At 38.2% G+C, this 27230-nt stretch overlaps 1 long non-coding RNA gene across 1 annotated transcript; it reads left to right on the top strand.

Moving 5' to 3' along the window:
- Positions 1 to 7882: 7882 nt before the first annotated feature.
- On the top strand, positions 7883 to 23444 carry LOC105446287. The gene is made up of 2 exons (XR_973700.2): positions 7883 to 8745; positions 20724 to 23444. It is a non-coding gene; the product is annotated as an uncharacterized LOC105446287 (long non-coding RNA).
- The last annotated feature ends 3786 nt before the right edge of the window (positions 23445 to 27230 follow it).

Raw genomic sequence — 27230 nt, 5'->3', positions numbered from 1 at the left:
CGTACAAATCAATGTTCCATTCGGGAATTCCCAAATAAACGTGTTTTTTGAAAACAGAACATTTTTACCTTCGCTAAAGGCATCCAATGTATTTTAATAAAACGTTCGTCATAAAAAGCATTAAAAACACATTGTTGTCACTCGAATTTATTATTTGTTATTCGAATAAACACGCTAATTCGGATATCTATTTTAAGGCGTCTCGTAAAAACGGAAAACATTTTACATTTGAACATAATACGAGGATGCTTTTATCGTGTGGTTGTGTAATGAGTCAAAAACTAATGTTATCGAATGTCGTACCCGGGGATTTTCACCAAGAAAACAGGACAATATGAAAATAAGAAGGAAGGGCAGGCTGATAGTATTCTTATTTTGACAATTTTGTTTCTATGGTCAGGGTGTACTGTATCGTGTATCTTGTGTTTTGCCAAGAAAGGTCATTGATAGTCATGAATGATACCATACACTTGCGGGGGATCAGGATTTGATGTTAAGGAAACAACACATTTCCCTAGTAACAATACATTTCCACAAACACAAGTAGAGGTGTCGTAATTAGTCGAGTGGTTTAAGCACTTGACTTGAAATGCAAAGGTCCTTGGTTCGATTGCCGACACGGCACGCAGGTCCTTTGGCAAGCCATTGATCTACATTTGCCACTCCATGCCCAGGAGAGAAATTTGGACCTGGTAGGATATCGCAAGCCTTTAGTAATTGCAATATGCCCTTACGGTCACCATTATGGTAGGAATACTCCCCAGGGAGTGGAGATGGTACACATTGTGATTGAATCCAATGACCGGGGTAATAATATCGGTGAATCGCTTAGAGACGGTATTTCGTATTTAGCGCTATATGAATCCAGATTATCAACACCATATCCCATGAAGAGCAGATACAATCGTCATATTAAAGACTACAGCCCCCATAGAGACTGAAAGCCCACGAGAACGAAACTTTTCTGAGGGTTCTCGTGGACTGTCGGTCTGCCTGGAGCTCCCTAAATGCTATCTACATTGGTGTATGAACTATTGTCACTAATTCAATTCGTAATACTTATATAGATATATTACATACTATAAAAAATTATACTGGTGACAAGAATCAATATTCATATGGGCAATTAATTTCTTCTACTAAAACATACGCATGTGAAGGAGGTATAGGGGTTGCCATATGCGCCTAATAACACAAGCAAATCTCTATGTATTATGTTGAGTTAACTGGCATAATTTCATAGGAATCGAAAATTCTCATGCGCAGAGTATTAATGGTAACAATTATTTAAAGCTGCTGTTTAAAAAATGGTTAACCGTCCATTTGCCAAAGTTTGAAATAACAGGAAGCAACAACAAGAACAACAAAACAAAGAACAGGATTTGAATGGCACCAGAAAGGAGATACATATCCTAAATACTTCCGATTAGTCGAACTACGTAAATAGAATTTGGACAGCCGATCTCAACTTCAAAAAATATATCCTGAACCTCAAATATTGAGAAACCAGATAATGATGGTAGCATAATAGTTTGGTGACCTCTTACAGTGCCAGATTTCTCTGTTAATGCCGCGATTAGATATATTTATTTAGGGTAAAAGCTGGCAAAAAGTGCCGTTTGTTTAAATTAAATACTTTATTAAAGGCACCCATATTTTAATGTATTAACATGTATTAACGAAAAGTTAGGCTAGGTATCTTCCTGCATACTTGGAGTTACGTAAATATTATCATACCCCCCCCCCCCTCGCTTTCTCAAAACACGTAAAAGTGTTAGTCTACACGTAAACTGTTAGGCTACGAACGGTTAGGCTAGATATAATACTAGTTACGTAAGCATTATCGTACCCCGCCCCCCCCCCCCCGCCTCCTATTTGACACCTGTAATCGTTGCTACTTTACGTTGATATTTACTTAGAAACATTATTCCCTTTGTCACGTATGGACAAGATAGAGAGAGACTTAATCTAAAATCTTTTCCGTTCGTTATCTTAACGTTGATATCATATCTAGGTCACGGAATTTATGGATGTTTGATCTCGTGGTTTAGATTATATTGACCAGACCCCCTGCTCAGAGTCAGAATGAGTGAATAGTGTTGAAATCCTGAATTCTCCTCTCTCTCTCTCTCTCTCTCTCTCTTTCTCTTTCGATCTATCTATATATTTATCTCTATCTATTCCTCTTTATATATACCCCCTTCCCTCTCGTTCTCTTCCTCTTTCCCCTCCTTTTTGTATAATTCTCTTCCATTTTCTTCCATTAGAACCAATCTACCCCGGCCTTTTAATCTCGCTTTTTCACTGTGAGTTTGTATAAGCTAATACATGCGAAGGAACTTTGCAAAGTCATCACCGTTTTTTCAGATCTGGGCCCGTTTTGTAGAGATTTGCGTTCATGGCTCATTCCAATCAATCGCAAATTCACAGTCTCCTGTCTCATGTGCACGTAGTTGCGTTTGATTTCAATCTCAAATAATTTGCGATTAATTGCAACTGTTTATAAGACAGGGCCCTGCATGAAGTAGTTATAACTAGGCGTTGTGGCGTGCGCCTGTAATCCAGCTAACAGTGGAAGTTACAAACTGATTCAGCCGAGGACGCAGGTTCGAAACTGAGTCACGTCTTTCGGATGGTGACGTTTAAAGGTCAGTCCCAGACGTAAATAATCATATCTGATTGATACACGTCTGTAAAAACCCAATTACACACACACACGAAGTAGTTATAGAGCATGCCGAGCGCCACTTGGGAATTCAGGTAAAAGCAAAAATCAGGTAGAGGGTTAGAGAAGCAGAGAGAGAGAGAGAGGGTGTGGGTTGATGGTTGGGGGATAAATAACAATGTTAGAGTGGGGGAGTGGGGGAGTGGGGGAGTGGGGGAGTGGGGGGGGGGGGGGGAGGGGTATAACCCTGATGAAAATAGTGATATCACACTCCTTGCCTAAAATTGTTAATCCAATTTCCAAAATTCAAATTATGTTACGCTTTGGAATGATATTTGATTGATAATTTAATACCATATTTTTGTATTCGTTAATGTGATACACCTTCAAAATATACTATCTCAATTCCTTTCGACAGGGTATATTAGTGGTTTTTTATGGGCAGGAAAAATAAAAATGAGAATGAGCTGGTTTCTTGAAAAGTGTACCCTTTTTGAGGTCGGTATCTAGGGGTTCAAGGTACGAATATCAGGTATTTGTGTTTACCACCCGCATTTTGATTGATTAATTACTATATGTGTGGTTGAATTGACCTCGGTAACTATAAAATTGATTCCCCACGCAAGGCTTGTGTGAACAGCATTGATAGAGATGACAGCGATGAAAGGACTTCTTCAATGATGATTAATGTTATAATAATCTTTATCGGCATGTCGTGTCTAACAAAGTTATTTTGATGCCCCACACGAACACAAGGTAAATATTTTTGGTATTGTGTTTTCATAATAGGCAAAGGTTTTAGGAATGTTGATGGTTTGTGCTTAACAGATGAGGCAATCAAAGAATGAAAAGATGTTTGATTTAAAGCGATTGGTAGGCGACGAAATAATGAATCACTCCGGAGTAATGAAAGTGAGGTTATTGACATCGTTTAGGAAGGTTCATGGTCAAGTCACACTTCATGGTTCATACCACCTGTTTCTGTATGTTTTTTTTTCAATATGATGTGCCTCTAAACATGTCTGTATCGATGCAACCTTTCTCCCTTACTTTTTGACGACTAATACAAGCGACTGATCCTCCTTCCCATGAAGTCCGCATTCTCCTTCGATCTTTCTTGATCGTGATCCATCAACTCCAGAGTCTTGTTTTATGGCGCATACCACTTAGCAATCAACTACCCATGCATGCTTCAAGAAAATATTGATTTTTCCCTGATATGGATCATTAACAAATTCATAAAAAGTCTTCATAAGCTGGTTCAAAGTACATAGTACAAAAGTTGTCATATTCAGGGATAATATTACAACTGTTTTTTTAATTATTCTACAATTTGGCTCCAGATATTTTGTTTACCTGGTGCAGAGAGAAGAGAAGGTCGCCGGAACTTGATTTGATAGAAAGTTTCCAGGTGGTAGAATAAAGGTAACCACGTGGATAGAGAAACGCCCCTCTTAGTGAACATAAAACCTTCTGGAATGACAGCAGAAATGTTAATAGAACAAACATGAAGAATGAAAAAAAAATCGAATAGGGGGCTATAATAATGATTTTAAAAAATGGAAATGTCTCTGTAAACTTAAGAAAGTGCGCGCATTTTGAATATTACATACATCTCATATTGCCTTCTCAAAATATCGAAGGCAAAATTCATTGTGATCTGTAGGCAGTGACCTTTTGAGTTATCTCGTTGACCCTCGTAATCAGTTGACTTGTACCCCCAAGAGGCAATGGTATGTTCTACCGTTTAGGTTCAGGACTCCAAATAATATTGGATCATGTCGGTTTGTTCAGATGGAAATAATGTTTTTTTGCAATGTTTTCATTGGTAAATGTATAACAATCTTCTACCCCTCATTATTCCCCACGTGGTTTTGATTCTGTAATTTTTTTGTTTCTATACCTTGAATTCCAAGGCATCTTTTTTCAGGGTATTTATTTATAGTTAGGTCGAAATTCCTCAGTTCTTTTTCAATCGTAGGGAAGTATTCTCCCTTTTTTCAATCATTTACTTTACCTGAACGTTGAATCCACACGACACAGTATCTGTGTCCTTATGTATTCGTCCACTCCATCAAACTAATTAACCCTCTCTCTCTCTCTCTCTTCCTTTCTTTCCCTCTCACTGTCGTTCTCTCTGTGTTCTTTTCTCTCTGTCTCTATTTCTACCTTTTGCTCCCTGTTTCTGCCCCTTTCTCTCGGTGTTTGTCTATGCGTTTATATCCGTCTCTCCCTCCTCCAAAACACTCACTCACTCACTGACTCACACTATCACTCTCACCCTCTTTCCCTTCACGATAGGAAAATCCCTATATAATGATGGTACAAGTAGGAGGTTCTAAATTAATTTTCACATTTGACATGATAAACCAGCGAGTGACCTATCGAACATAATTTGGTATCTATGTAATAATTCCGGGCAAATCTTCCGATTTTAATAATATCGAAATATTCTAGGTAATCGATATTTTACTAAGACAATGGGCAGGCACCAAGCGTAAATTAACTATTGACCAAATGAAATCGAGTAAAAAAAAAATATTTTCAGGGATGCTTGTAGATGTAAATTATATGGATCAGGCCCATGTATGAATCGAGACTGGAATCATGTTTACAACGAAGAGTTCGGATCACAAGACATTACAGTATCGTTAATGTGAGCATTTTCCTAAACCCTGTCCTTTCCTAGTAAACTCTATAATCTAATAGCTTTGATGTAAGCATCTCCCCTAACAATGTTCTGAGTAAGTAAAGTGATGGGTAACCGCTCATATAATCTAATACTTTTAATGTGAGCATTTTCCCCTATCCTAGCTCTGCATCAAGGCGGGAAGTAGCATCAAATTGGCAGATCCTACTCCCAGATAACTCAATTTTAGCGGGTTAGTTCGCGCTTAGCTAACTCGGCCACCAAAATCCGCTTTCATTGCTTGCGTGTTGCCCTGCGTGTTGGCTTATAAGTAAAATGACTCCAGAAATATACCTCTCGTTCCTCGTACAAAATAAAATCAATGGCAAGAGCAGTCTGCTATTTTCCAAAAACACTGCCAACAAGTTGAGATAAAGACAAAATTCGTCTCACGCCATAATTACTGGTGCATAAGAAGCTTTGACAATGGTTTGTGCAATATTGCGGTTAATTTCGATGAAGCAAAGAACAGGTCCGTGCATTCTGTGGTGAAGCGAACGTGGCCTAATTTGGTATGGGTAAAAATGCGCTACGAAAAGAGAAACAAAAACATCCTGAGAGATTTGATTTTGGTCAGATCTATGGTTAAATGAATAGTCTATCCGAAAATCTGGTAGAATTAAGGCGTAGGAAATAAATCAAGAATTGAGAATACATAGTTTAGAAGAAATAAATCAAAAGGCGCAATGACCGCGACAGATATTTCAAAAGCAGGTTGTATATAAAGGTATCATTCATTTTCTGGTGTGATTGAACAATAATTAATCGCTCAAGGAATGCTTGAGGTTTGGGGTGTAAAGCAAGAAATTAATTTGCCATATTTTTCGATTCAACGCCATACGTAGAAATTAAGTTCTTAGAATACAAATTCAATGCAACAATACAACATGATACAATAATTAACATGGAAAAGAATGTCCAGTATTCTGGAATTTGAAGTAATCATTAGGAAACTATGGGTGAATTTTTTATCCAAAAATATGAATCTATTGGTAAGTGGAGTTCATTAACGTTATCATTCATATATACACTGTTCTACGTATCTATGTTAATATATATTAACCTGCTGTAGTTCACTACCTTGCCGCCGTGCTCATGCATCAATAAGTTCTTTCAAAACGTGTTTAAATATAATGGACCAAAATATGTCAACTTTTGTGTACCTCATTCAAGACTTTTTATATGTCTTTTCCGGAGAAAAACTTGCGGACAATTGGCACCTTATTTATAGTAGCCACACCTACGGGTCTTTTATTTTATTTTCACTAAACAGTGAGGCATTCCATTCAGTCGCTTCTGAGGGACTGTCTAACTATTTGCTGCATCACCCTCAATAGTTTCTTTCTAAACGTGTCCGTTTCTATGATGATATTTATATCACAGATAAAAAAACAGATTCATTTTTTTTGTGGTCCGTTTTGATGAGCGAGACATTATGTCTATCATAAATACGTCAGCAAATATTTTACGCTTCTCTGTTTTTGTATTTTTCATTTCAAGGTCAAAAAGACAATTCTAATGCCACTTGGTTCACTGAACATTTATTGTGCAGGCACGCGAGTAATTCGGACGTACGAAGTGACTCTGAAATTAAAAAAAATAATTGATACAAGGTTATCGATACTATTTCTCCGTTCTCTATTTGTCCCGTTTTGATATAAATAGCGATATTTTGTTTCTCAATAAATACAATTTTTATTTATTTCACAGGGATGGCTAAATTTAGATCTTGTTTAAACATTGTTTTTAATATATTTATTGTAAATAATAGGACGGACGATAGTGAATGACACATTATCAAATAAATAAAGGAAAATAAATTACGACACAAAAATATAACAGGTGATTGACATTTCTTGTAAATTGTAACAAGAGGGGAAATTTCCATGGCAACATCGAAAATATAACAGGGCGTTGGTTCTATCTAAAACAAACCATTTTTCTATGGTTCACTATGAATAATTAGAAGACAGGTCCCACACAGACGACACATCATGATGAACTTTCCTTTGTCTAGTACACCGCACAGTGTTTTTATACAAAAACCCAGCCCATTTTAATAATAATTAGTCAAGCATATTTTCAGTAAATCATTATCGTCGCGACATAATTATTTTAAGGTGTACTAGTTCCAATTTTTTCTGAGAAGGTGATAAAGGTTCCGGTGAGATGACTTCCCCCGGCTTCCCTTTACAACCATTTCCGATGTCGGATCAGAACCAATCGATTCACCTCTGTATCAAGATCACCACTACCGTCAACCCCAGATAGTAGTTGCCTTGTAACACGAATGGCCATGGCAGGAATAAAGACGGAAGCTAGATGAAACGCTTCAAAGTCATATTATTTCCACACTAGTATGTCGAAGGCATGCAGACGATTGATATCGAACTCGATAGCAGTTCCGCCTAAGTTTAGCGCCATCACCTATTGGGCAATTTTGTGCGCAGCCGCAGTAAGTTCCTAAATACAGTAGTGAGCTGGCTTCGTGTGGTGGACTCTGGTATTTCATTCACGCAACATCGAGAGAAAAGGAACTGTACGAACGTCGCTCGCCTACGCCAACTTTTATTTATTTTTGACGTATGATTTGTTCAACATTGTGGAGAGCTCATATCTTTCTGGAATAGATAATGGTGATATCAACATTACTCAGCTCATTTCACCTTCATAATTTCAAGCGAGAAATTTCTTTTGCCTAGTCACTGCAGAGGAGATAATGAGTTTTTAACTGAACAAAATTAGAGGAATTCTGTCTCGTATCGGAAAGCAATATTCATCTTAATTTTCATCTTGTGGTTTTAAAAACCAAATCGTCATCACTAGAGGGCGAATCGAGCATTATAAAGCTGGTGAGGAAGCTAATCCATGTCATTATTCTGGAGATAAAATGAGATGATGCTTTTCAAGCTAATCACAAGCTTCTTGTGACATCCATCAACTGACAAGTAATCGTTTTTTTGTTTTCTTCCTTGGAAGTTCCTCTCGCATCACCATCATCATTCCTCCACCGGGTAGGGACACGGTGGGTCGGCCAAGTGTCCGAAGTGGGTATCTAGGGGAGTGGCTCCTAAGCACTCGGTGCACCTCTTGGATATTCAGGCTCCATATCATCAAGGGATTCCTTCGAAGGAAGATGGAAAACACGAGACTATGTCTAGCGGGAATAACAATATCAGTAATCTTGCTCAGTAGTGTGGTACTCAACGGCGGCTCGACTCTTGCGTATGAGCTGTCCCCAGCCGCCTCGTCAACCAGGCGAAGAGACAATGGCGTGCAAACAGTTTTGGACTTATTGGATTTTGCTCAGGAGGAGGAAGAGAGGCATTTACAAGAAGAATACGCAGACCAAATACACAATCACCAAAGAGTGAAAAGATTCCCAAGAATAGTAAGTTTCTATGTCCTAATTTAGTATTGAAATGTATTATTTGATTAACTGTATGCCACACAGTTATGTACATAAATGTTTCATATTATGGATTTGTTCTTACATACTCTAATAAGGCCAGAAAACATGTTAATTATATTAAGGGCAAATTCATATAATTGTTAAGAACATAATAACTATGCTGTAATATTCAAACGCACGTTATGATGACTGTCCGGTACACACGATTGCTTAATACGCATACTAGATGACTGTGACTCTAGCAATTTTCTTCTCATTATCGATCTTGCCTTTCTCTGGCCTCTGTCTGCTACTACCAGTAGTCTTTATTGATTTGTTTGTATATTATGTCTTTACATTGTTACCTACAAAAGATAAGCATACAATTTGATCTCATATTTCTTGCTTCACGTCATCTGTATCGATCGGTTTGAGATCTTTACCGGATTATATTTCATCCGTCGTTCTCTACTTTTATGGTGTCGATGCTTTCATAATATTCCCATGAAAGTTAATACATGACATTTAACCAGTGTTTCTGTATATAGTAAGCATAAGGTGTATGATCATTTACCTGGTAATGTATAGGTTTACAATCGATACGGGACCTGAAGAAACAAGACAATAATATCATTCCAAAAGTCATCGTTTTATTTGAACTGCATAGAACAATCTCATACCCTTGATCAAAAAATAGACTGTCGTGATAAAAGGCGATTATCCTACATCGTGACAGTAATTAGTCTTGCAAACAAATTATCCGCGGTAGCTGCCTTGTTGCAGTGGTATTTGAGCACCTAATTCAGCGCTTAGATTTATGACACGGGGATCATCTGTACTTTGTGCAAGATTTAAAGTTCAGAAAGAGTTTGTGTACTTATTGTCAATTATTGGTTATCAGTTATCATTCTAATTGTGGTTACACACGACTTGTCAATGAGGGTTTTGTTGACAGCTCTGAATACCTATGCACACGTGTCAGAGCGGTGAAGGGCAGCTATAGCTAAGGGGGCCGCGAGGCAGGGTAGGCAGGCATGCAGACCAGGCCAGGGTACTCACAAACGCTATTCTACTGGTCTTACATAGCAATGGGCTCTTAGATGTAACCTGTGACAACGGGATAGACAACAGACATCCTTGGGTCGCTTACCTATAACCCTTCATGTCAACCGCGGTATGCGGGTTTATCCCGTCCCCTTTCCACCACCTCTTCTCTCTCTCTCTCTCTCTCTCTGTTTCTTTCTTTCCCACCCCACCCTCTCTCTGTCTGTCTCTCTCTCTCTCTCTACCGATCTCAAGCTCTGTGGCTGTCTCTTTCTCTCTGTTTTCCGTTCTCTCTCTCTCTCTCTCTCCCTCTCCACGCATTTTTCATGTACCGTTGTCCCTTTTGTCTCTCTATTTTATTCTTTTAATTTTCTTGTCTCTGTCTTTGCCTATATCTATATATTGCCTAAAATAAAATTGCCTTTTCCTTTTTTTTTTTAAATTCACGACTTCAATCTATCGTCCGATCCCCATATCTGTAGATTCATCGCAATGTCTGTTGTACTTTTGGTTAGGACTTAGGGCTTTTAAAAAGGCTGCACTGTCTTCTTCCTTCGCCTCGAGTTTAATATGCGCCGTACTTGGTGGATTATCTCTACATAACTCCATTAATGACTGGCTCACCGATTTTCATTCGGCAATGTTAAAGATAAACTTGATTTCTGGTAAAAAAAAAGAAAATGAATTCTCACAGAATCTAACGAAACTTACACTGAATGTTCAAGATTACAAATAAACTACATGTGCCAAACAATTTTGGAAGAAAAGTATACTGGCTGAGTAATGAGCATAGAAAGATAAGGAAATCAGGGTAGTACAAGCCCCGACACCATGTGTGTTGTCCCATATACATCTTTCTGTGTAAGTGATTGTTACTTTACCAAGACTATGCCAAATTTATGATGATTTTGATGACTCCAGAACCTTGCATTACACACCATTACTTACATGCTATATGATCAACTTTTCTGATCCATTCCACACCTTTTCTTTCACAATGCAGTCGCATTACCAGAACTCAAGTATATCTTTAAATAGTTATAGACTGATACAGTATCAATGTTCGGTGATACTAGTTGTTATGAATGTTCATCAAATACGCAGACAACTGCATGATATACCTCTTGCTTCTCCCCCTCCCACATTTACACATGCTATTTTTCCGAATTGGAAGTGTGTCTAAATATTGACATGAAGACCTTTGTGTTGACTGTCGAGCCCACGGAATTTTGTTTGATGTAGATTAGCGGGTAGAGAAAGAAAGAAGGAGAGAGGACAAATGTAAGAGTTAGTATTTTAGTTGCATCGGTGTTATTCTTTATCTCATCCTGAGCGCACCTGCTTGAAGTTAAGAGCAAATGCTTTGTCTCGGTGCGATGATATAACGGTAAACCGTTAACCGTAGTACCTCTGTGATGTGATGCGGCACGTCTTACCGCACCTGTCGGAGCATAGTCGGAAGATGGCATGTTGTTTGGGTGAGAAGTTTGACAGATAGACTGCTTCCTTTCAAGGCGGGATAGTCTTCTCGTTATCTCACATACGTCATCCGCATTCATAAATCAGTCTGCGTGAACCTGTCAGTGCCAATCCAAGCTAAAGGATATAAATGTATGAAGCAATAAACATCACAATGTTTATAATGTTATTTTTGTTTTACGCCAGGCTCGTACCGCCTCTTATACAATCTAAGACAGTGCCGGTTTCGATTAGGTTTCACCCTATGAGTTATGTCTTCATGATAGTTGACACAGACTCGCATATTGAGGAAGAGTTGAAAGCCATGATTTAGCAGTTCTGAGGTAATATGGACACATAATCACCGAAGATACAAACATGTCTCTTGATTGAATTATGAAATATTCAATATAGAGCATTCATGCGGTACACAGGGTGAATAAGAGCATACATAACGTTAGAGAGCCTTTCCCCTTTTAGCCATTGAAGTTCATTAAAATGACACGTGAGTTCACATGGTTAACGTCAAGAGCACCCATGCAACTCACGCCCCGAAACCAAATGATTCCCTACAGCTAGCTCTCAATGTTTGCCGTGATGTCAGGTCCGTAAACGTGCCATCCATATCTATAAAGGTCATAAATTGAGACACACATCAACGGGACAGTGACCAAAACATTTGTGAGGGTGAAAGATCGGGGAAATTGTCGAGGCAGTGTCGGCTGGTGGACTTTAATCTTAACCACCAGAAGAAAATTAATGTTTTGCACTTCAAAATGTGTTTGTGGCTTTGCTGAGAGACGATTGGTTTAGTGGCGTATAAATCTTTACCCTTAAGTGCCCCTATCTGATATTTCAATCACATTACTATACATACCTGTCGGCTGTTCCTTCCAAACATATTTTTGTAAACATTAGGCATTGCTCGTGAATCAGACCATCTTAGAACATAAAGTACCAGAGTGTCAGATAGTGCTAGAATTTAAGACTTTGGTGCACTTTTTAAAAGTTGAAAAACCTCAGTTAACCTGATCGCACCGCGAGTTAAAGAACAAATACTATTATATCATGGAAGTCTTTATACAAAAGGCAAATTATTTTCTCATATATTAACTTTCTATTATATTTCTTTCCCACCAATATGTATTTGACTGTAGATGACTTTCTGCCATGATGACCTTTTGTAATACTCACGATGACGTTTTTCTTAGGTAAAATATTCAAAGTCTTCTTTGACCAAGGAACTCCTTGCTTTGACCAAGTCGGCAATGGACCTGCCAAAGAGATTTGTCACTCTTAGAACACAAGAGATTGCGAAGAGTCATATTTGAGATAGTGATAAGATGGAGGGATAATCCTGTTTACAGGACACACACTCTCTTTAGCGACCAGAGGCTGTCTGAATCCGTTTCAACGATCACTCACCCGGGTGATGTTTTCGTCCTCTGCAAATCTGAACAAAGGCACACAAACAATACCCACCTAATTTTACTTTTCCGATATCAAAATGGTGCAATTAAACGTGAATCATGATGTTTATGACAAAAATTTAATTTGCCATGTGGCCTATACAGAATCTAAGAAGAAATGATAATTACATCTAGTTTCCGCCGCTATCAAAGCAAACTTTAAATGACGACATTGCTTCAATTGAAAATGAGACGAGTTCTCCTTGGCGTCATCTAATTGTTTGCCTTTTAGGGTACGCGTGTAGGTGGTAAGATGGATTGAAGAGAGTCTTTTATAGTTTGTATGTGTACATGGGGTCCAACTGGTGGATCAGGGCTACTTAATAGACATAATTAACCCAGACCATTGCTACTAAGTCGATTGACATACAGGAGTCAAACGGCTTCTCTTCCAAAAGACCCTTTACTTAAGGGCAGGTCCATTGTGCACTTTGAAAAGTCAGGAATGTTTGTGGGTTTTATTAGCCCATCATCACAACGCTATTCAATAACACAATGTATGCCTCACGCAGCGACCCACATAGAAAGATAGAGACGTCGAGAAAACGAAAAGAAATGCGAAACAGAGCGAGTTAATGCGAAAAACCCAGTTTTTGTATGATATCTCGAAAAAATAAATATCTGCAGATAATTGTGACTAAGGGCTTGCGATAAATGACTGCGCGACTGAACAAAGGCAGAGGAATGTGACCGTTCTCTCGACCTCCTATCCCGGACTATTGTCCTTTCTCAAACTCTGTGTATGAATCGAGTTATAATGATTGCAAACCTGGTGGTAAATCATTTGGAACAACCCTAAGGTAGACAAGTAACTGCAGGTGGATTGAAAATAATAGCACTCCTGGGTTTTATTTTTAAGTTGTTTTAATTCGAGGAACTAAATCATCATCCTCGTCGGTTTCACTGCCTCCCAGACAAGAAGATAGCGGAAAAACAAATTAATGTCCAAGGTCGTAATTTATGAGGCATTTATCGGTTGAAGATGAGCCTGTCTAAAGTCACATTTACGACTACAACTATTCATCACATTTAATAAACACCGTGAATATCACCGAGCAGTTAACACAGAAAAGGCTTTTTTCATTCTATTTTTTATCGTCTGACAAGTTTATCAGAACCACATTCAAGTTCAATCGGTTATCACATTTTTCTTTCTGAAAAAAGAAAGAATAATGAACGCGAGACAATGTGTGCTTGTTCTGTTGAAAGATTCCTAAAAAGTGCATTCATTCAGAAAGTTCAAAGTAAATGTCAGTTGAAGCATGCATGATTCCTTTAAATGCCGACCATACGAGGGAAATTATTCACATCAAGCCAGATATAAGTTAGTGAGTTTGCAAGAGAATAAAGTTGATGAGAAGGAGAAGAAAAAAAAGGTACGGATGTATTAAACTGAACACTGTGTACAGTAGGTTCGTTCAAAAACTTTCATTGACTCATAATGTTAAGGGTTCGAAATTCCACGCTCGGTGGGTGTTGCTACATAAAATAATAATCTTAGCCAAAAATATCCGGCTTCAATATTAATTCATTTATTGCATCAAGCAGCAAGAGGAAATGTGGGAAGTGTTTTTAATCTCTAGAACGAAATGGCTGTCAGGAAGTAGGCTGATAAAATGTTTTTAATGTTTCACTTTTCAGATTCACTTTATTTACAGTTTTACAGTGTCAAGCTGAAAGGCTTTTCACCACTTTATGTTTTAAAGTATTATGCTGGGTGCTTTTGCTTGAAGCTTTAGTGTATATGGTTTTACATGTATATACAATGGCATACGCTTCATTCGAGTTCTAGTTTCCTTTGCGGATATTCTTGCATTCTTTCATGAATTTGTGCGTGATTCATTCATGTGAGGAACAAGTTTTGTATGACTGTCACCCCACCACACCATGAGGAACATGAGATTCACACATGAATGGGAACTTAGGTGATTACTATACGAACGTTTTAAGAATGACATGAGCGAGATGAACCAAGGTATAGTGACAGATGTCCAGTGACAGGCTATCATTCTCAAATTAAACCACCAGCTCATATTGCATGTTCAAGGAGCGTGCGTTCCCCTTACAAATTCCCAAACGACATCATGTCTTGGGAAGATGGCCTACATGAACCTCCTCCTCGACTTCTGTTAACGCTAAAAATATATTGCATTTGTCTTTAGCTCTCGTGTTTATCTTTTTTGTTTGGCTCCACCCTCGTGGGTGATGTGAATTGGAGCTTTTTGGTGTCAACATGGTCAATGCCACATCAGAATCAATTTGTCTCGTATCAACCAACAATTATTTATTTTCGATTTGGGGATGACACCAGCATGGGTCTACCGCAGTCCCTAGCGCACGGTAGTGGTAGAAAATTGTATCTCCTGGTCTAGAATAAGACATCAACACCCACACAGTGAAGGAGAAAGTGAAAATCTTAAAATACCTTCTCTCTAGTAGGTTATCAGAGGTGCAAACGAAGATCTAGGGGAGATATTTGAGATTCGGTGTGTGATAATCGTCACGCTGGTTCGGTGCGATGGGCTATGAACGATGCGGTTTCTCTTTTATGTAACAAGTTTAAAGCGGTTAACATCATCAGCGAGTCATCTCAAATAAACATGGTGAAAAACAAACATTGTACAAGGTTTGAAACCCAATAAATATTAATTATTGAAGCCACAACGAATGCTTTTCAAAAAGAAGAGATATTATGGTTTGGCCATGCTAAATCGTATGGAGTCTTCTGACCGGCAAACGGCGAAGTTTCAAAATATACATCGGGAACTGGTTACGGGACTGGTTAGCGGTATGTCTTCGGAAGGAATTGAGTGAGGATGGGAGGGAGTTTGGGCGTATGCGCACCTGTCCCTTGAGATACCAAGGTAGGGGGTTGAATAGATGGCCCCTGCATACTCTATGTACTTCATAACAAAAAACCTCAAATATGCGACAGGCAGACGCCTGGCCTTGTATTCTGAAACTCAAGTTCACTGTAGTCTTCGTCCTCGAACGTTATTGGTTTCAGACCCACTGCGTATCGTTCGCTGCTTCATCGCGTTGGTATTCTAAACTCATTGTGAGTCCACTGAAAAGCATCCTCGCTGATGACAATAACATTATTATCATCAATCATATAGTAGCACGACATTCAGTTTGAGTCATGGAAATAACAGTTGCATTTCGCATAAGTGGATATCGTTGCCCAATGTTGTAACGTTCACTTTGGCATTGCAGAACTGTACAGCTTTGAATGAATTCCACGCAGAGGCTAGACTAGGTATGCGCTTTGTGGACTTGATCTTGAAACACGTTTATTACCGGGAGAAAAATGGCATAAGTGGTTCACCATTCTCTATCGAGCGCGATGTCAAGGTTGCTGTAATAACTGTCAAATGGTGTCCATCTTTCCACTAAAACTGACAAACGTGAGCTGACACTGCAGAATTGGACAAAACACCGGGAATTTTTGTAGAGATTATCTGTTGAATTATAGCATTGTACTTGACTGTGTAGATGTCGTGTATTCAACAATAGCATTTTCTTATGATGACAGAAAGCGCATTATGAGTGGCATCAGGAATTTAGCGCGTTGAGCTACAACAACTTACTGCTGTAGTAGAGTAAACAATGATGATTGTCTCCCTTGTTTCTGCCTTGAAACAGGTTCAACGTTTATGAATATAATCCCCAGGCCTTGAAAGTTATAGCCCAATGAATAATACAGGCATTTAGCCAAGATCACCAAATAATGATTATCCTGATTTTGACAATGCCCTATAAACTTTCGAAAGGAAACCTTATGATGCAGCTTCTCGCTTGTTTGTTCATTTAACTCGACTGACTAATTTAAAGGGGAAACTGATTGGTTGATGTAGGTAGGGTAATGGAACAATACTCGCATCTAACGGGTGATTGGTATAGTAGAGCATCGACCCCAAACAGTGTTAACCTGCATTACGATGAGGATACATCCATCGATTAGCAGAGATTAGGAACGAGTCCCCTAAAACGAAGACAAATCTTGCTTTTCAGCTTCCCAGGGACGTCAATATGGTGAAATCTAATTTTAGAGTAAGATGGTTGCTTCAAAGCGTGGTTCACCATGGGACCTTGTTTCTTATATTAACTCCAAACAGCGACTTCATCTTAAAACAAATTACCCTTCGCGTAACAAAGAACACACTGAGCTCCCAGTCGTGACGATTTAATTCGGCCCATTTGCCTCAAATTAAAATTTTAAAAATCTTTAGTCACTTGTTCAAATGAGTTATAAATTATTATTAATACACATACAATATAAGCGATGCAAACTTCATAAAAACAAGGAAATATTAATATTTACATTTTTATCATTTATTTTCAAGTTCAAAGATAGCATGTATTGACTTCGCTCATGCAGTATGAGAGCATAGCCTATGGCCTACGGCTAATCCATTCCGTCATCGATGATATAGAACCGTGTACAAAGGGGAACTGAGATACTATAACAGGGCTTTTATTTACACGTTCAATGTTTGGCATGGCAGAGATATTTCATGATGGGTACATCGAACCTCGCCTGTCACTCAGTGAGAGGGTGAGCCAGGAATGGGAAGCATCGGAAAACCGAGCTCAAGAGAGCGTTAAGAGAAAACTCCCTATCCAGCTACATGCCCTGTAATAACCCATCTCCATCACTGGCTCGAGTCCGTCGATCCTGCATGCCTGCGGTATATGGTCTCATGCGATCTGGCTTAATACTACCCACCACCTCCTCCAGACGCACAGTGTGTATTTAAACTTTAATTATTGACAACTAACCTATAATATTCAAATGCCAACCTCTATTTCTATATGATATCACTAGATATCGTTAGCAAACACGAAGTCGCTTTGGAAATATATTACAAAACACGTAGCTGACTTTGACGTTCTGTGTAAGGATGTGAATAATGAATTCAGCCTATCAATACTGTATAGATACATTATATGCCGTGCATGGTATTAATGGGGAGAGCTAGTAGAAGTGCATTTCGCAGTATATTTGCAATTCTGTACAGAAAACTTTAAAGGGAGGTGAAGCCTTCGCCCCTCATTGGAGATGCCATCGACGGAAGTGGAAGTAATTTCTTCAACTCTCGAAGGCGAAAAGCTATTCATAGAAAAATGTTCTCACAACGTCCGATCATTCCGATGGAACCATCTCGTGTTAATGTTGAAATGCTGAACGACCTCGCCAAATGAAATTGCCAATTTCCACGTGTATAGAAGGTAGTTTAGGACACAGCCCTTGATCATCCTATTCAGCACTCCTTGAAAGGATACCCATTACAAGTTGTCTTGTCCTGGCCTAATTTTGTTGAGGCCATTTTCGTTTCCAAAGGGCGGTCATGAAAGTCAATTGTCCATGCATGGTTTATGAATAAATAATCGGCGAGTGCCTTTGATACGAACCGCATTAATTGTGATAACTGTCTCCGTTAGTCATAAACCGATGATTTTATTGCAGGGAGTCATCATCATCTCTGCTACTATTTTATATTGAACCGCGCCTCTTTGGTATTTTAATTCAGTTCTTTGCTAATTCATTTTGGAACTTAAAGCCAAGCAGTGTGATTGGATGACTAATGGAAAAAAGAAGACGGTTTAGATACAGTTTTTTTTATAGACATCTTTACATTACAGAATGTATCTATATGTAAATGGTTACCTATATAGACTCGGGCTATGACATATATCTTTAATGCTTGTGGAAGCTTCTTCATATCTCTATGGTCTGTTTCTGATGATATGCAAGTTATGCAATTAGACAATAAGAAACCAAGAGTCATTAATTGTGGGCGAGAGAGATGTATAATTGAAACCTCCACCAAAGGAAATAAGACTGCCCATGAGATGGCGCTGTCGATACTTGTGTCGTTACCTTTGTCGCTGAGTGATCAAAGAACTTCTTTTCTTATTTCATCTCTTCTGCATGGAAAAGGTAATACAGAATAGTTGTTCCTACCCAGATGCTTCGTGTTTGGTTCCTACACAATCTAACTTCTTGGGTTATATTCGGTATGTGACTTTTCAAGTTTATGTTTTCATGATTGTTATGAAACCAATTGATTGTTTGGCTAGCAAGTTCAAATTGGATAACGCCTCGAGGGTGGATTATAACATTAATGTGCTTTACAAACAGTAAGTTTGGACTTTGGACCTCATTCATATTTGGATATGCAATGGCTATCGACACATTATATCTTGATTATGTATTGTTTTATCTCTGTCAACACTATTGATCGATGGCAAAACTTGTGGCAGCATTCACGGTAACCTCTTCTGAACATTCTTGATTTCTACACTTTTGTATCCCACCACACTAGAAGGACGAACGAATGGTCAAGCCCAGTTGTCCTCTAGAACGAGGGAACCGCTATTTGACCACCTGCTTTTCAGCTATGCCATAAACATTCAAGTTCATAATTTTTAAAGCTTGTTATAGAGTGTTTTATTGCCAGGCGCGTTTCCGACAAGTGAAGGAAATGGTTGACTGTCGATTTAAATACGACCTGTCTTATGCTGAGAGGCTTGTTATTGCCGCTTATTTATTTCTACCCCCACGCTGGTTTCCTCTCCGTTTTTTTCTTCAAAGTGCGTCTTTTGTTTTTGGAAGGCCCGTGTCAGGTGGAATAAGAAGTGTGCGTATATCTACTCGTGTGGATAGCATCTCCTGGGGGTTTGGATGGTGAGGCGGTCGCATTCTCAGCTTTATGGACACGCGTGAGGTACTATTCTCAAGAGGAGGATCAACAAAGACCCCTGGGTGTGGCTCAGCTGGTAGAAGACCCTGGGAGAGCTAAACTCCCCGTCTCTCCCCCTCCCCCTCTTTCTCTCTCTATTTCTGTCACAATGATATCGCAATGTCCGTAGTAAATGTGTAGGTTAAATCAAGGAGCATTACCTGCCTCCTTGATTTGTTGCTCTTCAATTGAACTATGTACCTGTCTCTTCCTTTGTTGATTCAAATATGAACAAGCTTGGTTTTAAGTACCATCCTGAAATATAGCCCTACAACTCGATTTCAAAAGTGATTTGTTTCATTTCGTTGGCCCTTTTAGCTTTGTTTTTTCTTCCGCTTTATTTGATACTGTATTTTCGTATACAATGTATATGTCCGTTTCTTTAGATTCATTATAAGCTGTTAGTGTAAGTACGGATAGTCGGACCAGTCCACATAAAAAAGTAAATTGTAACCTGACTGAAATTATTCGAAGAGGGCGATTTGTCAATGAAAAGACAGGGATTACACACAGTGATGTGCATAGAGAGCGTCTTGCATTATGTTAATCGAATTTAATTCACTTTCTGTGATTAAAGCAAACTGTGCAGGAGAAGGACTGTTTTAAACCAACGGAAACCAAATCAAGGGAACGCCCAGCAGTTGTACGAATTATAATTAAGCTGCCCCAACCTCCAGTGAATTCCCCAATACAAGTTTTCTCTCCATTGAGTACTAACACCATGCCGTACCCCACCCCACTTGCTATATTGACTCGATCTCAATCATTTAATCAATTAGAATTCTACGAATGACTGCCAGGGGACTCAAGCTAAGCCGATCAAACCCTAGCCAAACCTAGCGAGCCTCACCCTCATGCTCATGTGCCACCGAACTTACTTCCTGCTTTTTCATCGACTAACAAGCTTTCCCCCTAATTCGGGAAGAAAATGTCCAAATTGGCTAATTGGTTCGGCGTCCGAAGTGCCAGGATTAGTTTTTTTTAATGTATATGTTACTAGACCTTTTTTGTGAATAGTGAGATGCGATGTTGATAAAAGTGCAGTAGTAGCTGTATATACGAAATATACTTTTACGAAACTGAGACACATTATGTAGGACATAGAAACAATGGCGTATAGAATACAAGTAAACCAGTCGTCATAACGTGCTTCGTTAAATGATTAATGAAATTTAAATCATTTTCACCTATTAATACAATTATATGTCATATTCTTATATTTAATTTTTTTCTTTCTCTCTCATTTTTCTTTTCTCTTCAGCCAATGGGTGAATCGTGTAAAACATGGAGGGACTGTTCACATACGCATTGTTGCGCCTCGAAGTTCGGCAGACCAGTGTGTAGAGTAAGACCAACATTAGGCCAGACGTGTCGACCCAGAGTTCAACCAATACATTCCCATGAAATACTCACACCGTGTCCTTGTGCCCATGGTCTAAGATGCTGGAAAAGAAAAGGAAAGAACATTGGGGTGTGTGTATAGTGAAGAGCCCCCACCCCCATTCCCTTTTACCCCCCTTTTCTTCACTTGACTGTCCTCTTGTGTCGTTCATCATTTTTCGATGTTGTACTTGTTTGGAAAGACGATGTTACAAAAAAGACTGAAGAAAAATGATAAATAGCGGAAATACAACAGGACTCATAGCTGGCGCAACGCGGAAGGATATTTGAAGAGCTTATAAGTTAAGTGGAGAAAGAAGTGACTTTGCATTCGTCGAGGGTTGTCAAGACTATGATATTATCTCGACTTACCACGTTTCGACACGTTCCAATCCACTCCGTCATCGCCTAATCGAGCTTCATTTAACGTATTAGCTACGAGTTGTCTTCTTGCACACGATTCTACCACAACTCGCAGAGACTGACTACTGCCAAAGCACAACAAACACAATCTAATCCCTTGTCAGGAGCTGCAGGGCCACTCTCTTCTCGTGCATTCAATCATATTCACCGATATCATTTATTAGATATCAGCGATACCGACGGAATCGCAGAACGCATACAGATTTTATTTTCGATGTGGTCATCATCACTGAGTGACATAAAGCTGAGACGCATTCATCAAAGTGTGCTATTACTTTTCTGAAGTATCTACAAAATGATGCAGAAGACTCAACACTATCTTTTGATTACACAAAATATATTTATATATAATATCAAGTATTTACTTACAGTGGTATTTACGAAGTGCTAAATAATTCATACATAGCATTGAACAATAGGGCCTACTGGTTTGTTATATAAGTTAATGATGGGTTGAGGGTACTTGATTCTAGACACTACTTCGATGTGATGCAAATTTATTTATTATTCCAAAAGATTCTCTAAAGATCTAGTGTAGAAAAAAGTTAACACCATTCACACGCTTTACCAATGAGGTTATGTGGTTGAATTTGAATATATGACGATTTTGTTTCTCTTTAGAAAACAAAATGTGGTTTTAGAGGGGTTTTAGATTAGATAATGGCTTTGACAAATTGCTGCATCTGGCCACAAGCGTAAGCATCCAATTCTCGTGTTTCAGTTTATTTATATTCATGGTCAAGTTGACAGCAATCCAGTTCATTAACATCACTGCTCGTGCAGGAAAGAATATATACATTTTATTAAATGCGAAATTTTAACATAAAGAATCCTAGAAGATTTCACTATAACTGTAGGGGGGAATTGCTATTGAGGTTTCGTGCAAATAAAAGATGTATTCATTACTATTCAATGTATGGTATTCACTATAAAAAAAGGAATATTGCCCAGTTCTACACAATGTCGTAACAACCGTATTCATCTACATTCTGATATCACTGTTGTATTAACACAAGACAAATAGAATATAAAACATAATAATTGATTATTCCATTTTGAGGGTCACTGTAGTAGTGTATTCAATATATTAGGTGTATTTTATCGCCTATTCCCTTTGGCTGAATTCTGCTTGGCAGATCACAGGATATTCACTTAAACCTTGCTTTATTATATTTATTATATCTCTCATTACAATGTAATAAAACTGTTTTGAAGAAAAAGATCCTCAATTTGTTTTCCCAGTACACATGTACCATTGACCGGGAAAATATCAGTATGTTTTCAAAATGTATTCAAAGGTAGATATTTATCAATTAAATCAAAACATTGAAAAAATAAGATGCTTGGATTGTTTTGATCAGAATAATATGAATAAGGTTCAAATTTTTTACCTCTATGACATTATGATATTGGTAAAGGTTGTCTGTTTTTTAAATTCCTGTATACAGTGAATAGCGTTACAATTTGATGAAAGTAACCATTTGTGATTTATTAGGATATCTTTGTGAGGATTAAGGTAAAATACCCTGAATCAATCACACCACTCCAAATCCCCAGATCGAAATTGCACGTTAGACATCATTAATCTACAAGGACGAGAGGAACCAAGCAACTGTCATTTCTTCTACATGTCTCTTGCCTACGTTCATTTTTTCTCCTTTTCTGTATCTGTACTAGTTTGTCTTTCTATCCCAATGCTCTCCCTCCTACCTCATTCCAATTTTGAGCTGGCGAGATTTGCGTGCAGTCACTAGCTTCACACGAAATGGATGCCAAACTGATTAAGTTCGAACCGCCACCAAGGCGACTAATTCAAAGGAGAGTGTCAGAAAGTAGGATGTAAGCAAAGTATCAAATTGACATGAGTGGATTTTGACAATAAAAGGAACAGCACAAGTAGGTAATTAATTCTTGGCTTGATTTTGCCGTAGACGGTTCTCTACCTAGCTTTATTAATTTTTGATATCCTTCCGTTTTGGGCCAGTTGTATCCCTTTGGGTGTAATATTTTCGTTCGCCGTATTTGATACGGCATACTTCAGCAGTTGTTAATATTTATTTGCGAGTCAAAAAGTTTATTTATGGTACATATATATTACTCAGTATTGTAAGTTATTATGGAATATGATGTTGTAAAAGAATATGTCTCACTGCAAAAATAAAACAAAAATATATTCGCAATAACGATTTCAGGTCATTTTAATTGTGTAACCGCTTCGTAGACTGAGATAAAAGCAATATAGGTGATTGAATGAGAGGGAGATACAGAAAGAGAGAGAGAGAGAGAGAGAGAGAGAGAGAAAAAAAGAGAGTGAAACAGAGAGAGATAGAGAGAGAGAGGGTGGGAATAGAGGGAGAAAGATCAGGAACGGGCAGGAGGGAGGGGGCAGACAGAGATAGACAGACATACGGAGGGGGTGACCATGAGAGACCGAAAGAGAGAAAGGAAATGAGGAGGAGGAGGAGGAGGAGAGAAAGAGAAAAGAGATAGAGAGAGAGAGAGAGAGAGAGAAAAGGGGTGTATGACAAAAATATGAGAGAGTGAACAGATTGGGGGTGAGGCTGAAAAGAAGAAGGACATCTTCTAAACATGGTTATGGAATAATTTTAAATTATAAGATGCAACGTGATTGCATGAGTGATTACAAGAATTCTGTAATGTGGAGTGACGTTATCATAGATCACATCACTTTTTTCATGTACATATAATTATGTAAATGGCTGATTTGTGCATATTGGGTAGATATCTTATGTTGCAGGATGCGTGATAACAAGGTGTGACATGATGTAGGTATCTAGTTATGAGTCATGTGACATTGAAGTTACGCGAGTCATGTGGCACCCCATAATTATTGGCATGTGGTGCAAAATTGGCGCCACGTATATTAGGTAGATATTTAGTAAACATTAATCACCTGGGGAGGGGTATGTTTAGGTGACTCAAAAATGTACACGCAATTTAAAACAAACTGAACAAACTACATAATATGTAACTAATATACAATATACTAAATCATATTGCTTCTGAATTACATGTAGTCCGTAATTGCAGGCGAAGTGACTTGTATATGAAAAGGGAGATTGCATGTGCTATAAGATACGCATGAAGTTTATTCCTCAATCATAAATTCGGCCTCTCCAAAAGATCACATAACCGATTCATAAATTCCCCTTTTAAGTTAAACTGAGGTCCGTCTTACCCCTCTCCTTCTCTCTATTCTCTCTGGCCGGTATATTGTTACTGTTGGGCCGCAAATCTTGAGGACGAATTCGCAGAAAAGGGGTGCAGATATAGTGCAGAGGAGATCGAGGGGAAAGATAGAAAAGGGCACTTCCCGTTTCATGTTCCTATTCGTCTAGGCTCACTTCTTGTGTGGCATCATAGAGGGATGATTCCGTTGATTCCGCTGATTCCAAGACGGAACGAAATCTAGGAACTTACTGTCAATATGTCGAATAACAAGACAGCACAAATGAACGAATAATCTTAGGGGGAAAAGCGGTTAATAATATACGTACCCAAGTTAGCACACTATAAGGTCTAATTGTTGTAACTTATCACAGGCGGCAGGCGATGGAAATGGAGCATGCAATTTTGCTTGCAATCAATCAAATTTATTAAGCCATGGCTAATTCATCAATTTTAAGAGACAACAAAACTATGCTGGTAAAGTAAAAGATACACCGCGGTCTAAGAACATGACCAACGATATTGTAGCACTATTTTTGAAAACAAATGCACAAACTAGTTAAAAGTGTTCTAGGAGTAGTCAGCAAGGAAAACTAGGAAAACAATTCTTAACCCATTGCTTACTGGAACCTGGTGGCATAATGCAGTAGTCAACGGGTTAAAACAGGAGGAGTCTGTGTATTTGATGTCTTATACAGAAATATGGCGCCATAGTAATATGGCGAATCGTCATCATCATCATTTTCAAATGAATGATGAATCTTTTTTTGTAATCTTACGCTTGAAAAGCAGACATTCAAAGTCAAGAAAAAACAAAAGAGGTGAAACATTCGTCTTACATATTAATCTGTGATGGTGTATCCAGTAGTGACGTACGCCCCCCCCCCAGGGGGTGACGAGATGCGTTACTCCTCTTCGTTGTCTTGGAAGGATTCTCCCCCCCCCCCTCTTGTTCTTCGATTTTCAAAATCACAACGCCTCTGATCATAATGCATGAAACCACCCAAAAGATCATCTTTCAATGTATCTCAAAATACATTTTTTTTGTCATCAATTTTCATTTACATTTGAATTGTTAAACAAGCCATAAAAAACACTTTCAACTGAAATGTGCTCTTTAGTATATATATTTTTTTAAATTAAAGAAATGAGTGTAATTTTATCATAAGTTCATAATCTTATAAAATCATATCCGTTAAAAAAATTATATCATTTAAAATTTATTTTCGAATCTTGTTTCATTTACCTGCAAACGAAGGGCATTCTACAAGATAACCTGCCTTGAATATTCGTCAGGTGAAATGATGTCAAAGATATTCCTGGAGGGGTCATCTTAAAGAATTGATTAATGGCCAGTGACTACATAAATTGAAAGTAGAAATATGACAGAGTCATTATCTCTGAATAAGAAAGTCTTTGTGACGCATACTTGACTCTAATCAAGTCACTGCTTCTTTCTCCACATTGACCACACTGTTTACAAGATCTACCTACGTATGAAAACAGCTTTAAATTCCCCAATATGCAATGAGTGAAAGAAGAGTCGAATTAGAGGGCAAACAATTAACATTAATAAAACATGTGATATGATCTGAGATGATTGTTGTTGTTGTTATTGGTAGTTTTTATGGCGTTTTCCATTGTCGTTGGATGGTTTTCGCCATACGATAAAATAGCAGACTATTTTAAGACGCAAGATGCGTTCTTAGTGCACGGCGTTAATCACGTCATCAATATATATAGAGCTCATGTTTTTTGCCTTCGTTTCACGTGGAATTAAAACAGATTAATTCCGCATCGGTGAGTGACGTCATAATGGCCAGCAAATTCAATTAAACATCTGCACATTGACTTTTCAAGGTATACCGAGAAGACATGTGCGTGGGAGGGTTGAATGGGAAGCTGATGAAAGGGGGGCAGGGGACTTTACCCCTGACACTGTGCTAGCCTTGGGGCTCATTAAATATTGACATGTTTTGTAAATAACCCACGCAATATATTTTCAATGAGAGTTTAATTATCGCAGGTGAATCAAAAGCAAGTGTGCTCGAATTATCACAAACGATGGTTTTTTTTTTGAACTAGTTTAGTCCAATATTGATCAAGGAGATAAACACACAACAATAGCATATTTTAAATCGAATCTATGAAATAGGATATGCGGAAAAGCAAACAAAAATAACATTTTGCACAATGTAAGATTATATGCCAATACAGATCAACAAAGACATGAATAATAAAAACTCTTTTGATTGCAGCAGAACAACAACTCTCCATCGATATGATTAACAGAGAAAAACGATATATAAATATGAATAAACAATGGATCTCCTCAAGTTGGCAGTGTCTACCATTTTTGTTTCGTGTTCACTACTTCCATGACTTTGGATATTCGTAGCGTCAACCCTGATTAATGATTGTTTAATATGTATAACACGACAGGAACGACACGATTGTACTTAATACCTGTAGCCATATTGGGTGACTGACTCTCTTTGGAAAAAATATTAAAGTTAAGTAGTGATCCGATTCTCATAATTCAATTATCAAAGGACCTATCTAAAGAATTTTGGGATCTATAATGCGAAAATGATTTCATAGAAATTATTTATAAGGATTCTTTTGATATGTATTTGTTTAGTGATCAAATTTACACAAGGTTGATTGATGATAAAACAAATGAGATTAATCTATTTACAAGGCGTTGAAAAAAGAGGACATTTCTTTGAAAGATGAAGTCAATGCTTGAAATAAACCTAAGATCATGGGAATTCTT

This window comes from Strongylocentrotus purpuratus, unplaced genomic scaffold (genome assembly GCF_000002235.5).
Source record: "Strongylocentrotus purpuratus isolate Spur 01 unplaced genomic scaffold, Spur_5.0 spur5_scaffold_6, whole genome shotgun sequence".
In the NCBI taxonomy this organism is placed as follows: Eukaryota; Metazoa; Echinodermata; class Echinoidea; order Camarodonta; family Strongylocentrotidae; genus Strongylocentrotus; species Strongylocentrotus purpuratus.
The sequence above is the reverse complement of the archived record's forward strand: the minus strand, read 5'-3'. Positions and strand labels throughout refer to the sequence as shown.